A 13,337-nucleotide genomic window follows, 5' to 3' on the forward strand; every position below is an offset into this window, starting at 1 on the left:
ACCACCCACTTGGTTTCTATCTGCGGCAATTGTAGCATCCCAATCAGCACCTAATTCCTGTGCATGATTCTCCTTACGAATCCTAGCCCATAACGCTTGTGGGACTACATTCCCCATCAACATATCAATATCTGCTAAATTCATGATGCAAGCATCAACAGTCTGTGACAATTCTTTATAATAACCTGCAGGGTTCTTACGAGGATCCGGTAGAGACTGTTTAAGAGCCAGGACTTCAGATCTTTTCCAGGGCACATGTACCCATATACGCTGGAAGTGAGCAGGAATAGCTAGATTAGCACCTGCTGCTGGAACCTCTTCTCTCCATACCGGAGGAACCTCTCTCATTGGATAATTTTTCAGTGTCAACCTAACTGAGGGATCGGAATCAAGAAAAGTCTGTGAAGTAAATAAGGTTCTAAAGGAAACAAGTGTCTTTACAGCGTCCTCAACCTTAGAACCCACAATGAGTCCCTTATCAAAATGAGCCTGAATATCTAACAGACCCTGAGGAACCGAACCCAAGTCCATATCCTCCCAACCTTTAACAAGAGTATCACACATAGTATTGAAAACATATCTCTGCGTAGGCGCATTCCACTGTGAGAAGGTAGGCATAATGTCGGGTACACTATACCGAGGACCCTTCTCAATCCATTTACGGGCGAGAGAGTCCAACCTTTCTCGGTCTTCGGAAGCTGGGAACTGACTACGAGACTGTCTTCGAGAAAATGCCGGAGACACATTTAACGCCTCAAAGAAAGGAGATAAAAGACCAGAGACCGTTTCTGTAAGTCGTTTACGCATAGACGGAGAATTGGACATAAGGATAGGGGACAAGGTATTAGGCGAACTAACTGAAGAGAAATCAGTAATTACAGGGGGAGCAGAGGGCGAAGAAGATGAAGGTAGAGGAGTCAAAGGCAAAGCTGGCAAAGGAGACATTACTTGAGGGGGCAAATGTGGAAGAGAAGTGTGGCTCAATGATTAGAGCGGCAGACCCTGATGCAGAGGTCTAGCCCGGGACCAGGGTTCAATTCCCCGCCTCGGCGGGTCTTGGGCTCAAACAATTCCACGGACCTGATAATTCTCGCCTCGGTGCCTATTCCAATCATGGAGTCCCACTCTGCAACTCTGGGCAATAGCTTGCTTAATCTCCACAACGGCCCCCACAACGCTAAGGATGCCTGGCCTCCACCTTGGGGGTGCCCAGGAGTGGACGCCTCACAGGGAAAGCGAGGATGGGTTCCACAGCGGTATTCGTACAAGCGCCTTGAGACCCTTGCGGGTGAGTAGTGCGCTATACAAGTATCACATTTTTACATTTACATTTAAGAGCCGGAACAAGCGGAGGCGCAATTGGCAGCTGAACAGGCTGTAACAACGGGGGTGCATTAGCACCTTGTACATAGGGCGGAGGCAATCTTATTAGGTGAGACATCAAGGGATCTTCCTCTAAATCCTTTCTTTTATCAGAAGGGGAAACTGGCAATATCGGATAGAATTTATCTATCGCCATACGATGCTATCTTTCTGTAATTTCCATCGCATTATCAACTTCATCATCTCTAACTTGCTGAGCAGCCTGTATAATTGTCATACCCTGTGCTTTCCTATCTTGTTTTTCTTGCTTAATTTTTCTCTGTTTGGCTTCCTTACGCCAAAGGCGGAAAGAGTCAAACGGTGCCGGCCGGGCTTTTCTTTTAAATAAAATAGTTTCCAAATTATCTAGTATGTCAGGCTCAAAACTACCATTTTCTGGCCATTTTAAAACACCATCATTCTTCGTGTATCAGATCCATGCCTCGTTAAAGGCAATGGGGCCAACACCATGTTTAGAATAGAGCTCATAAGTGGGAGTTCCAACCGAAGGAATCGGACAAGAGTCCTCCAGCCGGGAATCCCTATTACAACCAAAACAACAAAGTTTCTCAAACTTAGTCAGACCAGGCATCGTTATTTCACTGGACTGTTCACAAACATCAAGGGGGTTAAATCAATTAACACAGCACAAATGTACTTACCCCTCGGCTTCGGTTATTGCAATACCCGAATCAAAGACCCAAAGAACCTAAGAACCAAAGAACCAAAGAACCTAAGGACCAAAGAACCAAAGAACCAAATGTGGTAGCGACCCACCAATACTTAACTAAGATGTCTTCTTACACCAACAGAGGCCCGTCTATCGTCTCGCTTTACCATACATCACCAAAAAGAGGGCCAAGGCAGGGCAGCAGTCAGGGCAGCAGTCGTCAGTAGCCGTCAGGAAGGAGTAACCACGCTGCAAAAGACCTTCGGACCACTTTCGACATACAGGGGTCGCTTGACGTGGCTCTCGATTCCTCCAGAATTTTCTTGCGGGGTTCCTCATGACCTTCAGGCAGAACCACTACCTCTGAAGCCGCCCCACGTTGGGTGCCAGTTGAAGAACCAGAACCAATTGGGCCTGGCGGCGCAGGGTACGCCTTAATCTCCTGGGTTCTCCTGCTTCAGCTAACAGAGACACGGGGACACTCTGTCGGCGTAAAAGATCAGATTTTATTAGCTGCAGCTAGTACAGTTGTCCTAGAAGTACACACGGTATGTTCTCAGGAGACTGCCACTTCACTCCGTGGCGCACAATCTTTTAACATAGGTGACATATACATTAATGAAGGACACACCTAAAACATACATGAAAAACCAGTAGGAATAGCCCGAAAGAAAGTCAGAGCCAATAGAAAAAGTCGGAAAACAAAAGTATCGAGTAACTCGAAGAAGCCTCTCCTCCAACTGTGTATGCCACCCCTCCCACAGGTTAAGGTATTAACATGTCTGTAACTGGCTTGCAGTTGGCGAGATACGTTTGTGTGTTTTGGAGGACAGTTGTGAAATGAGAGAATACGAGCGGAGGACAGCGAAGGCCAGAAGATTAGATAAAGTCAGAAGAGAATAGTGTGAACCAACAGATAGTTAAGACAGGGATTAGAAAAACCAGACAGGGATTAGTGTACTCGGCCAGTCTTTAACACCAGCTTTGTAAACAGAGGCACAAGGCTATTTTGACACAATATTGCAGGAAAAGCAGAAAAGACTTCGTTCGTCGTGCTGCCTGAGTGAGGGCAACACAAAATGGCGGCGGAGCACAAAATGGTGGCTCAATGCGATCGTGATTGAAAATCGAATTTCCTTAGAATGGAGGCATTGCCCTGCTTACCAGCATCCCTGATTTCTATCTACCTCCTCGAAGATCATTTTCCAAGCAATGTTGGGATTCATCAAGGGTCTAGGAAAATATAACCAGATAACCTTCATGCTTTAGGAATAACACTACCTGTGTCTGTCAGTATGCATCATCTTGAAAGTGTGTTGTACCTACTTCAAGGCTGTGAACTACAACACATTAGTGTTTCTGGTGAGCAACATAAAGATCTTTTGCCGCATGTGTGATAATCGCAGCACAAACGTTACCAGACTTTGAGACAAGAACATGTAAAAAGAAGATAAGACAAAACATCTTAAACTGTTCTCCTCCCAGGATCTAGATTTTAATCCTGACCTAAATCCTACAACCCTCTTCCCCCTTTGTCTTACAGACAAGGCTGAAGTCTCTCTCTGAAGATCACCTTGCCCATAGACATAGGAATCTACTGAACATAGCCTTAGAATATCACCTGAACCTCCCCTCAATTTAATATGTAATTTATGTCCCTAAAGCTTGAACACTAAGTTTACACTATGCAAATACACACCTATGATTATGCACATTGGTCATTTGATATCTGATGCACAGCTGTGGCTGGTAATGCTAGCCAGGTTTTCTGTCCCCCGCCTGTTCGTCATCCCCAGTTTATCATCTCATCCTCACTGCTTGACATGATTCATATACTTTGTCCTGGCAGCTTCATGGATCATAGATGACAATCTGAAATCAAAAGAAACTTGACCTTAGCGTAAACTATGCTAAAGAGTCTTAATTAAGTAGCCTCAGGTGGATAAGTACTGCATGCTTGGATTCCTTATTTTCATTATTTAATTTATTTGGCAGTGTTTCATTATGCAATCATTACACTTTACTAGTAATGGATAGGTTCACAGTGAGGGAATAGCTGCTGCATCAAGATGCAATTCAAGTAGCGTATAAACTGCATAGGTGGGAAGCAAAAGGTACAAAGCTTCCAGCACAATAATATATAATATAAAAATACCGAAATATAATGTGCTCCAATTACTGTACCTTTGTTCCATATATTAGGATCAAAGCATCCAAATATATGGAGCAAAGGTACAGTAATTAGATAATATAAGGAGAAGGAAATAAACTAGTTTCCACGCTGAGTCAATACAAATCGACGAGGTCACAGTTTTAAAATACAAATATAGAGGTGGAAGTAAAGTGAAGACAGCTTAAAGACAATAGGCAGAGGATAGAACAACCGTGGGTAATAAATGATAATGCAGATAATTTCTTGGCAGCTAATAATTCACAAATTTTCAATTTACTTAATTTTGTCACATATAAAAAAAATATTCAGTTCTCAATTGGCTGTTTTACATCCTCACATGTATTTAACTAGGAGAGCTATCCATCTCATGAGTCCTAATCTCTCTTTTCCACATACATATAGATCGTGAATTAGACCAAGCTTAGATTTCCTATCCTTCACTGACCAACTAAATGGCTTTTTTGACCTTGTCGGACTGTTTAGGAATTACCTGTAAAGTATATGTAATACAGGGAGCTTCATATCACATTACACTCTGGGAGAGTGAGAAATTTCAACAAGAAAATTGATTATACTCCCACAGTAAAAAGAAATTCAATCAATCACATAATCAGATAAATCCTGTTGTAAACAGAAAAAAATAGTTTAGAATATTGCCTGATCAAATACAATAGAGACTAATAGTTTTCTCTACACATTTCTTTTAGTAGGTATTTTAGACTATCTAAGGATAGGACAGGGCATATCCCACTCCAATGTGCACTTTAGTCTTCACGATTAAAGAAATACTATAGTTGGCTAATCATGCGTTGAAGCCCTCAAATATCATAACTTCAATGATTGGATTCAAATCAAAGTTAAGAAATTAGACTTTGTGGTATCCTAATCTGCAATTTTCAGGTTAGGTTTTGGTAGATGGAAGCCAGCATATCCACACTCAAAACTATACCCACCTGCAGTTATGTGTGAGCACAACCTGTCAGTCCACATGAAAACATTTTGATATTCCAGAGACACCAATTCAGGTTTGCACCTATGGCACTTTCTGACTTACTATGGATCAGAGGTACTACTCTAGCAAGATGACCATTCAGCCAAACATACTTTTTTCTTCTATATCCATCAATTAACGACATTAAATTATTTAAACAATCCAAATAATGATTTAGTCAAAGATCTCTAGTTTGCCCAGTAACATTCCAAGAAATGAATAATAAATTAATGAGTTTCACATTGATGAAATGATTTGTGGTTGGTTGTATTGAGGACTGAGCACAATCATGACAAAATTCTTTACATACAAATTATTTTACGTAGATCTGTATTGTACATCACAAACACTTTAAACCATCAAGGCTAATATCTCTATAGCTCTTGGTTATTTTTCTGTTCTCAAGACTTCAACCATTACTCCTCCCAGTTACTTCGGTAAATTGTGCAGTGGTTTGTTCTCACTCATGTTTCCATTTTTTTGACTCCAAGTACTCACATCTATAGCCTGCACCCTTAAGTGCCACTAAGGTTACTACTGTACCATCAATCACAATCCATGAGGAAAATTAAACTATGAAAGTGAATAAAAACTTCTCTAACTTTACATGAGATGATTTAAATGTCAAGAGTTGAGGGGCAGATTGTAATCATTCAAAGAACCCAGAGCACTGAAGTCACCAGTGGACAGGAACAACAAGATCCACTGGATCTCAGTTTAAATTTGGATCTTGATTGGCTTTTTTCAATCTAGATTTTTTATGTATACATTTGTCATCAGATTAAAATCACCTTCTGGAATTTCCTTACCAAAGACAAATGAGCTTCTTTTCCCTGATGGTAATATGTACTTTAGTTTTTTTTTCGCCATCTGCAGAGCATCCTGTCATTGTCTTGAATTAAGATCTTAAATTCCCTATATTTTAGGCATTGATTTCAATTATTCTATATTTTCATAATATTTTGAATTATTTTGAATACTACAAGATCCTTTTTATTTTTACCTCAATTTCTGTTATAGCTCATGTGTTATAAAACTCCCCTGATTTTCTACATCATTTAGATGTTCTTATTCTATGAATGCTATTACTCTACTGCATTCATCGGAGGGAACATTAAAAATATGTTTATTCCCCTTCCCTGAAAAAATTACCTTCTAAATGAAAATCCACATGATGTAAATGATAAGATACATTATTTAAGGCAGCAGCAATATTTGGCAACATCCCGACAGGGATGCATAAAAATGATGGAATGCCTTCCCTGGTCCTGAGGGCAAGGATTATCGGTGATGGCTAACTCATTCCTAGTAATCAAAATTCTACCATATTACATCACAGTACCACTGTCCTCTCTAAATATAGTTTAACCGCAAGGGACTAGCAGATGAATGCTTGTATTAGTCTATGGGTTGTGTTTTCTAGCTCTGTTAGATGCAGTAACATTTTTTAATCACATGAATAAATGTAACTTACTTAATTTTCTAAGTTAACTTTTTTATTTATGTGTTGCTTTATGTAACATAGACTAGACCCAAGATAGGTAGCAGAGAACTTTACTTAGAAGCATCAGTGAATAATGTCATCAAGTGAAAAACATCATACAGCAAGTGGAACATAATGATGATTGTTAGGAAACAAGATAGACGTGCAATAGAGCAACAATAAAAATATAGTACATATGGACAGAATCAGTAGTAAATCCAGTAAGAGGGACAGGGTCAGCAGACATTACCTCTAAGTTGGTCATTAGAATAGAAGACTTTTTGGTTTGTTTTTGAATGCGCCATCGGAGGGATTGGCTCTGATTGAAAGGGACTGGAATTCCTTATTGTGGGTGCGCACCCATGTTTTAAAGTGTTCTTCTTTTCTTGAAGGTTAGGTTTTCGAGAAGGTTGTCTGGCCCAGACTTTGAGAGTGCTCTCCTTTGATGCTCTTGTACCATATTGGCAGTACTAGTTTAGCTGATATGGCTAGGTTCGCATTTTTGAAATACCACATACATACATAGTTGTTAGGCATGTTTAGTTTATAAGAGAACAATGCGTAAAAGTGCAGAATCTGAAATAGAGGTTTGATGCTGTACCATGGGCTATGTGATTTGAAGCATGAAATAGTTGCAATAACAAATTAACTGAACTTTGTACTACACCTGAGCCAATGCCTAATCTGTAAACCCTGTGCGAGAACCACAGGAGCAACCTATAGACCAATGTTGAGCTACAGGGTCAAAATGTGATAAGGAATAGTTGTAAAAAAGCTATTCTGAAAACAAAAGAACATATATACTGAAAAGTATATTATCACTGTATATATGGTTCTGAACATAAGACATGGGCTGCAATCATGAAAAACAGTGCTCAAACATGAAGGTGACTACTTTCAGTCTGGCTGTAGACACATTTAGCTGTTTTCCACAGCTTACTCCATCTTTGTACATAGATAGGGCCTTTGGGGCAGCTCCAGTCAGTCATTAGCTTGTTTGGGTCAGTCCTTCTCAGCCATTCCTCATAAGAAGGTGCTATTCACATTTTCTATGAAGCCAATTGGAGAATTTCTATTTTGCTCTCCTGCCACCGGCAGCAATTACAGTCTGCCTCACTAATAAAAGCTTCTATTGTAATGCATCATGTGCACTATTCTAGGGGGCAGCAGCAGCTAGATGGGGCTGTTTGCTGAATGTAGATATGTAGGAAATGACGACATTTTGTTTGTTGTCCACCAGAATTTTGCCCTATCTGCTTTGCTTTAGAACTATGTGCCCTTTAATCCCTGCTATCTACTAGTAACATGCTTGTGCTCACCTTTTAAACTTGGTTGAATTTGCGTACTGTTCATTGGCACATTTAACTTGCCTATAACTCCCTATTGTATGGCATAGAAACTACAATCAGGGCACGGAAGTTAAATGCCACTTGTAGACAGCAGCACCTATTTATTGTGCCATCCACTACAGTGGCAGGTAAACATCAAAAGGTTCATAGTGATGCCATGTATGAAGGTTGACTCACACCAAAGACATTGTGTTAGACCCATGAGCCTTAGGGTTGTCTTCCCCAGACTTTTTGCCTTCCCCTCCTATTTCTCTGAATTTGTTTATGCTGGCAGTAGGACTTTGTGCACTTTACCATTACCATTGCTAACCAGGGCTCAAGTGCTTGTACTCACACCCTAAAACATGATGAAATTGGGTGACACCTGATTTGCATATTTAATTTACTTACAAGCTCCTAGTAAAGTTTGATACCATACACAGTGCCAGTAAATTGTATGTTACTAGCGGGCTTGCATCCATATTGTGTCACTCACTTAAGTAGCTCCTTAAAACATGTCCCAGAACTGCCATTGCAGCCAGCATGTAGTTTCAAACTGCCAATTTGACTTGGCAAAAAATCTCTCTTGCTAAGTTTTAAACTCCAGTTTTATTGCACATAGGTCAACCCTAATGCAAGCCCTAGGTAGCCCATGGGGCAGGGTGCATTGTAATTAAAAGGGGGGCATGTACTTTTAGGTTTTACATGTCCTCGTAGTGAAAAAACACCAAATCCGTTTTTTACTACTCTGAGGCCTACCTCTCACATAGGATAACATAGGGTTGCATTATAACATTTAATAAGTGCTAACTTTTGAGTGGGAATAAATAGAGATTTCTTTTTCGGGGTCTGTGAAATTGTAATATAAGATACTCTTTAATGGTAAGTTGGACTGTTACAATTTTGAAAATGCCTTTTTTAGAAAGTTGGCAGTTTTTTTCCAGCTTACTTTGTGTCTGCAGCCTGTTCTTAGGTCACATGACTGGGTGTAGTTGGCAGTTGGACTTTTTTTTATTTCTCCCAGGCAGCCACACAATAGAGGGATTAGGTGTCTGTATGAGCCATCACTGGCATGATGGGGAGAATGCTGAGCTGGGCACAGCACCACTTACAAATCAATAGGCTGTGCCTTACCTACACACAACGGACTACACACTACCTCTTCATTCATGCAGTCAGGCTGGAGTCAGGGCAGGCAGGAAACTTCAAGCACTTCAAACTAAACTATCTAGAAACATCTACTTCAAAGAAGACACCAGGTATAAAAATAGGACCCTCAGACTCACTCTGCAGTACACCTTCTGGGCCTATGGAAGCCTGTTGCTGTGGCCTGCTGTGTACTTCAGAAGACTACATTGCTGCACCTAAAAATACTGTTCTGCTTCTTCAAGCCTGCCTTAACCACTCAGAGGCCTTCCCTGCTTTGTGAGCTCTGTTCCACCTTTTGAACTCAGGACTACCAGAATGACTGCAAGTGCTAGTTGGCTAGCCTCCAGATCAGAGTCTAAGGGACAAAAAAGGCTCCAACATCTTGAACCCCCACTTGAACCTAGCCTGAGTAAATCCCAACTCTCCAAGTGATGCTTCTCCAGTCCTGGACCATTGGAAGTGGTGGCAAAGGTGCTCCAATAGCCACAATCCCACACTTTAGACTTAAAACATTTTTGGCTAAAAACTACTCTGAGAACCGAGAGGAGACCAGGAACAACCTGCTTGTTTATTTTCCAAGGGTGCATTGCTGGTCAGCCTGACTTTGTTGGAGCTCACACTGCCTTCTCCCCTGCAGCAGTAAATCCTGTCCAGCTGTCCTTCAAGGAAGGAGTCCAGCTTAGTGGAGTCCTCGTCGGCTACAGCCTCCAGCTTCATCCCACTGGAGATTTTCAACTTCCAAAAAAGAGACTAAGTCCAAACGAGGAAATCTTCAGCACCCTAGTCATGACGCCTACTCTTCGGACACCGCCTGCATCCGTGCCCCACTGAACTTCTACCTTCTAAGACACTTTCTTTTGAAATTTCTTCTAAGTCCTAAAGTAAGCACCAACTGGACCCATTCCACTTCTTATATGCGACCCGTGTTCCATTGTAGTTGGTCACATTTTTCTACTTTGACAAAGTGTCGTATGACTAGATGTTCGTGATTGGCGATTTGATGTTTTAGGGGCTAGTTCTTATCTTAAACCTGAAAAATTCAGAAGTCCGGGATCTACTGATTGGATTTTTGTCGTTTCAGTGTCACATTATTTATTGAAATTATCTGTATTTTGCTAAATTGGTGTGATATTTTCTTATTTTGTGTTTTCACTTTATTACTGTTTGCGTGCTGCATAAATACTTATAAATACATATTTCATCTAAGTTAAGCCTGACTGCTTTTGAGAAAAGGTACCCAAGGGTTAAGCATAGGCTAATTTATTGACTTTTGTGGTGCACCCTGACAGGATTTGGGGCTGTTGCTTGAGCAGTGTTAACAGCCCACTCATCCAGCAAGCCGATTTCTCACACATGGCTCCTTGAAAAAGCCTTTTCTTGTCTCATAATTGTCCGAGCGCCAAGAAACCAATTTTGAAAGTGTGCTAGACAAAAATGAATAACATAAGCTTAATAAGGATAGCTTGTGAAATGTAAGTATGTAATTTCCATTGTCCAAGCCTTTCTATATGTAAATTACTTGTTTGTATAAAGCGTCTTCTTACAATTGAGTGCCATTCTTTCGTCTTTCTCAAAATAAAGATTACTGGTGTAATTCTCAAAAAAGTGATTCTTCAAATTTAGACCATTCCAAGCGCTCCTGTACGGCAATAAATGTGCCATGGTGTTACTCAATCAAACCTGGCGAATCTTTGAAGTGCTATCCGCTTTCCATGTTTCCGAACCCTAAACTGAGTCCATCCACAGTGATACCTAAGGAAGTACCTAGTATTTTATGTTATTTTTCTTGTAGCATTTTAAAGAGTTTTCCAGTTGACGTCAGCAAGGAGCAGGGCAGTTAGCTGTGTTCATTGTATTCCCTTGATCTGTTTCTGTGTGCATAGTACGGGTCCACAGTGAAGAAATGCGTGCTTTGCCCTGCATCGCAAGCTCATGCTGATGGGTCTGTGCACCTGCTGCAAGACATGTCTCCCAGCACCCACAGTAGGGCCCCGCTGGGTGCACAGTACCTAGTATACCCCTGCGGTTTATGTACCCCTAGATTTTTAACAACCACCATCTTCCATCTTTTCAAGAATTGGATGCTGTCGGCTTTATGTTGATATGAGAATAATTCATCTGCCATCAATTTGCACAATGTGTTTTCCAACTGCATTTGGGAATTAGATTTCCCTTGTTACAGTAATTCAGTTACTTCGTACATCTCTGCATGTCTGTGCTTCATTGTGCACTGTAACTGCATTCTGCCAGCCGATGGCTGTTATCTGGTTTGCTGGCTAATTAATTTTTCCTTTTGTTAGACAGCTCAGACTATTTGATTACGTCCAAAAGGAAGTTCAGTACGTCCATATTAAAGAGCTCTACTTTGTGTGACTTCTGATAACACTCTTGCTGTGGTTTAATTTATTTTGGTGCTCAAAGCTGGAGGGCAATGAATGCCATGGATAAACATCCTGTTTTTCAGTTTCTTTATTCTGAACACCAATATCCATTCACCTTCTTTCCCAGTTGTTTTGTTTCTCCAGAAAATATAGTGTAATCCACTATTGCAGTCGAGGAGCAGGAACATTAATAGTAGTAACTGTAGTAGTAGAGGTTAATGCTTGCTATGGTTTCCCTTGCTAAAAATTGGTTTGTGCTTCCCTTCTCTTTTGGCTGGATCTTAGCAGCTTTGTTATTATCTCATTAGCATGAAGATTACTTTTCAAGTCAACAGCAACAAGCTGAAAGTCCTGTCTCTGCCATGTAAGATTGAGCGTTTGGTGGTCTTTCCTTAATTTCTGATCTGGCCCAACTCTAACCAGAAATACTGCTTCTCCATTGAGCAAGACATACTACACCCGCCATCTTCCTCAACATAAAATTAATCAACCTGCTTGTAGCACCCCATGAATCAAGTAATTGTTTAGGATAAGTTCCCTACGATGCTGAACAATACAGAAGATCCCACATACTAATCCTCCCTCCGATCACACCTTGCTGGCAGCAATGCCCTAATCATTAGAATCCCAAAGTCCACTTTGCCACATCTCAAAGCATTTTTTTTTACATTGATGTGGGCCAATTACAGTATAGTACGAGCACCTTGTCTGGTATTAACATAAGAAAAGTCCTGTGCCCATGGGCACTGTGGGGCATGTTCACATGCCCTCACCAACACCGGTGCATCACTTTTTTTGACGATCCGGTATTTTCCATATTCACAAGGTGGTTGTTGGAAAGTGGATTATTAGTAGGGGCAAATATATATCTGCCGCTGGCAATAAGGCAACTAACACAGTATAGGGCTCAGAATAGGTCTTAGAAAATTATTCCTATGCTCAACCCTTGGTAGCTTGGCTGCGAACAGGCAGGCTTAACTTCAAAGACGGGTATGTAAAGAATTTAAAAACACCAATTCAGTAAATATTTAAGACACAACACAAAATGAAAATCCAACACCAATTTATAAACAGGAAATATTTTTATCTTTTAAATGAGACCAAAACAAATAAAATCCACTGTAGGGAACCAGAGATATGAATTTTTAAAGAATAGTAACTTTCTAGTGCTTAGAAACCAAAAGTGCCCCTTTAGTTAATTTTGTTGCCTCTAACAGGGACACATTCACATTTAGCAATTGTTCTGGAGCAGGCTAGGTCCTGTTAGAACTCCTTCCTGAAGTTCTGCTTTCGGGTCCCAAAGTATCCAACACACAATCCAAGGTTCTGGAATCTCCAAGAGGGTCCTTGAATGTGTGAGACTTCAATTCCCACAATCCACTTGGACAAAACCCTTACAAATCCACTGGTAGTACTCCAGGCTAGGGATTCTTGGTGGTGATGGTGCAGGTGAGCTCTGTTAACCTGTAGCTTGCAGGGAGTCCACTCTTTAGTCCTTTTGAAGCAGGTTTGAGCCAAAGGGCTGTAATTTCAGATGTTGCAAAAGACGCAATCTTGAGGGTGCAGGCCTTTGGAAATGCACATCAAACTCGTCATCGTAGACCCTTCTGATTCTCTTAAGTTTCAAGCAGCAGATATGAGAGGCACCACCACTCTCAGATACTTATTCAGTGTTCTCTGGGGTCAAGCAGGAGGGCACTCTTGTCCAGTGAGGTGCAGGGCCCACCCCATAGCATGATCACTTACTCCAAAGTGTGGGAAAATGCTAACCCAGAAACCACTATTCTTCCAAGATTCAAT

This window comes from Triturus cristatus, chromosome 7, assembly GCF_964204655.1.
Source record: "Triturus cristatus chromosome 7, aTriCri1.1, whole genome shotgun sequence".
NCBI classification, from domain to species: domain Eukaryota; kingdom Metazoa; phylum Chordata; class Amphibia; order Caudata; family Salamandridae; genus Triturus; species Triturus cristatus.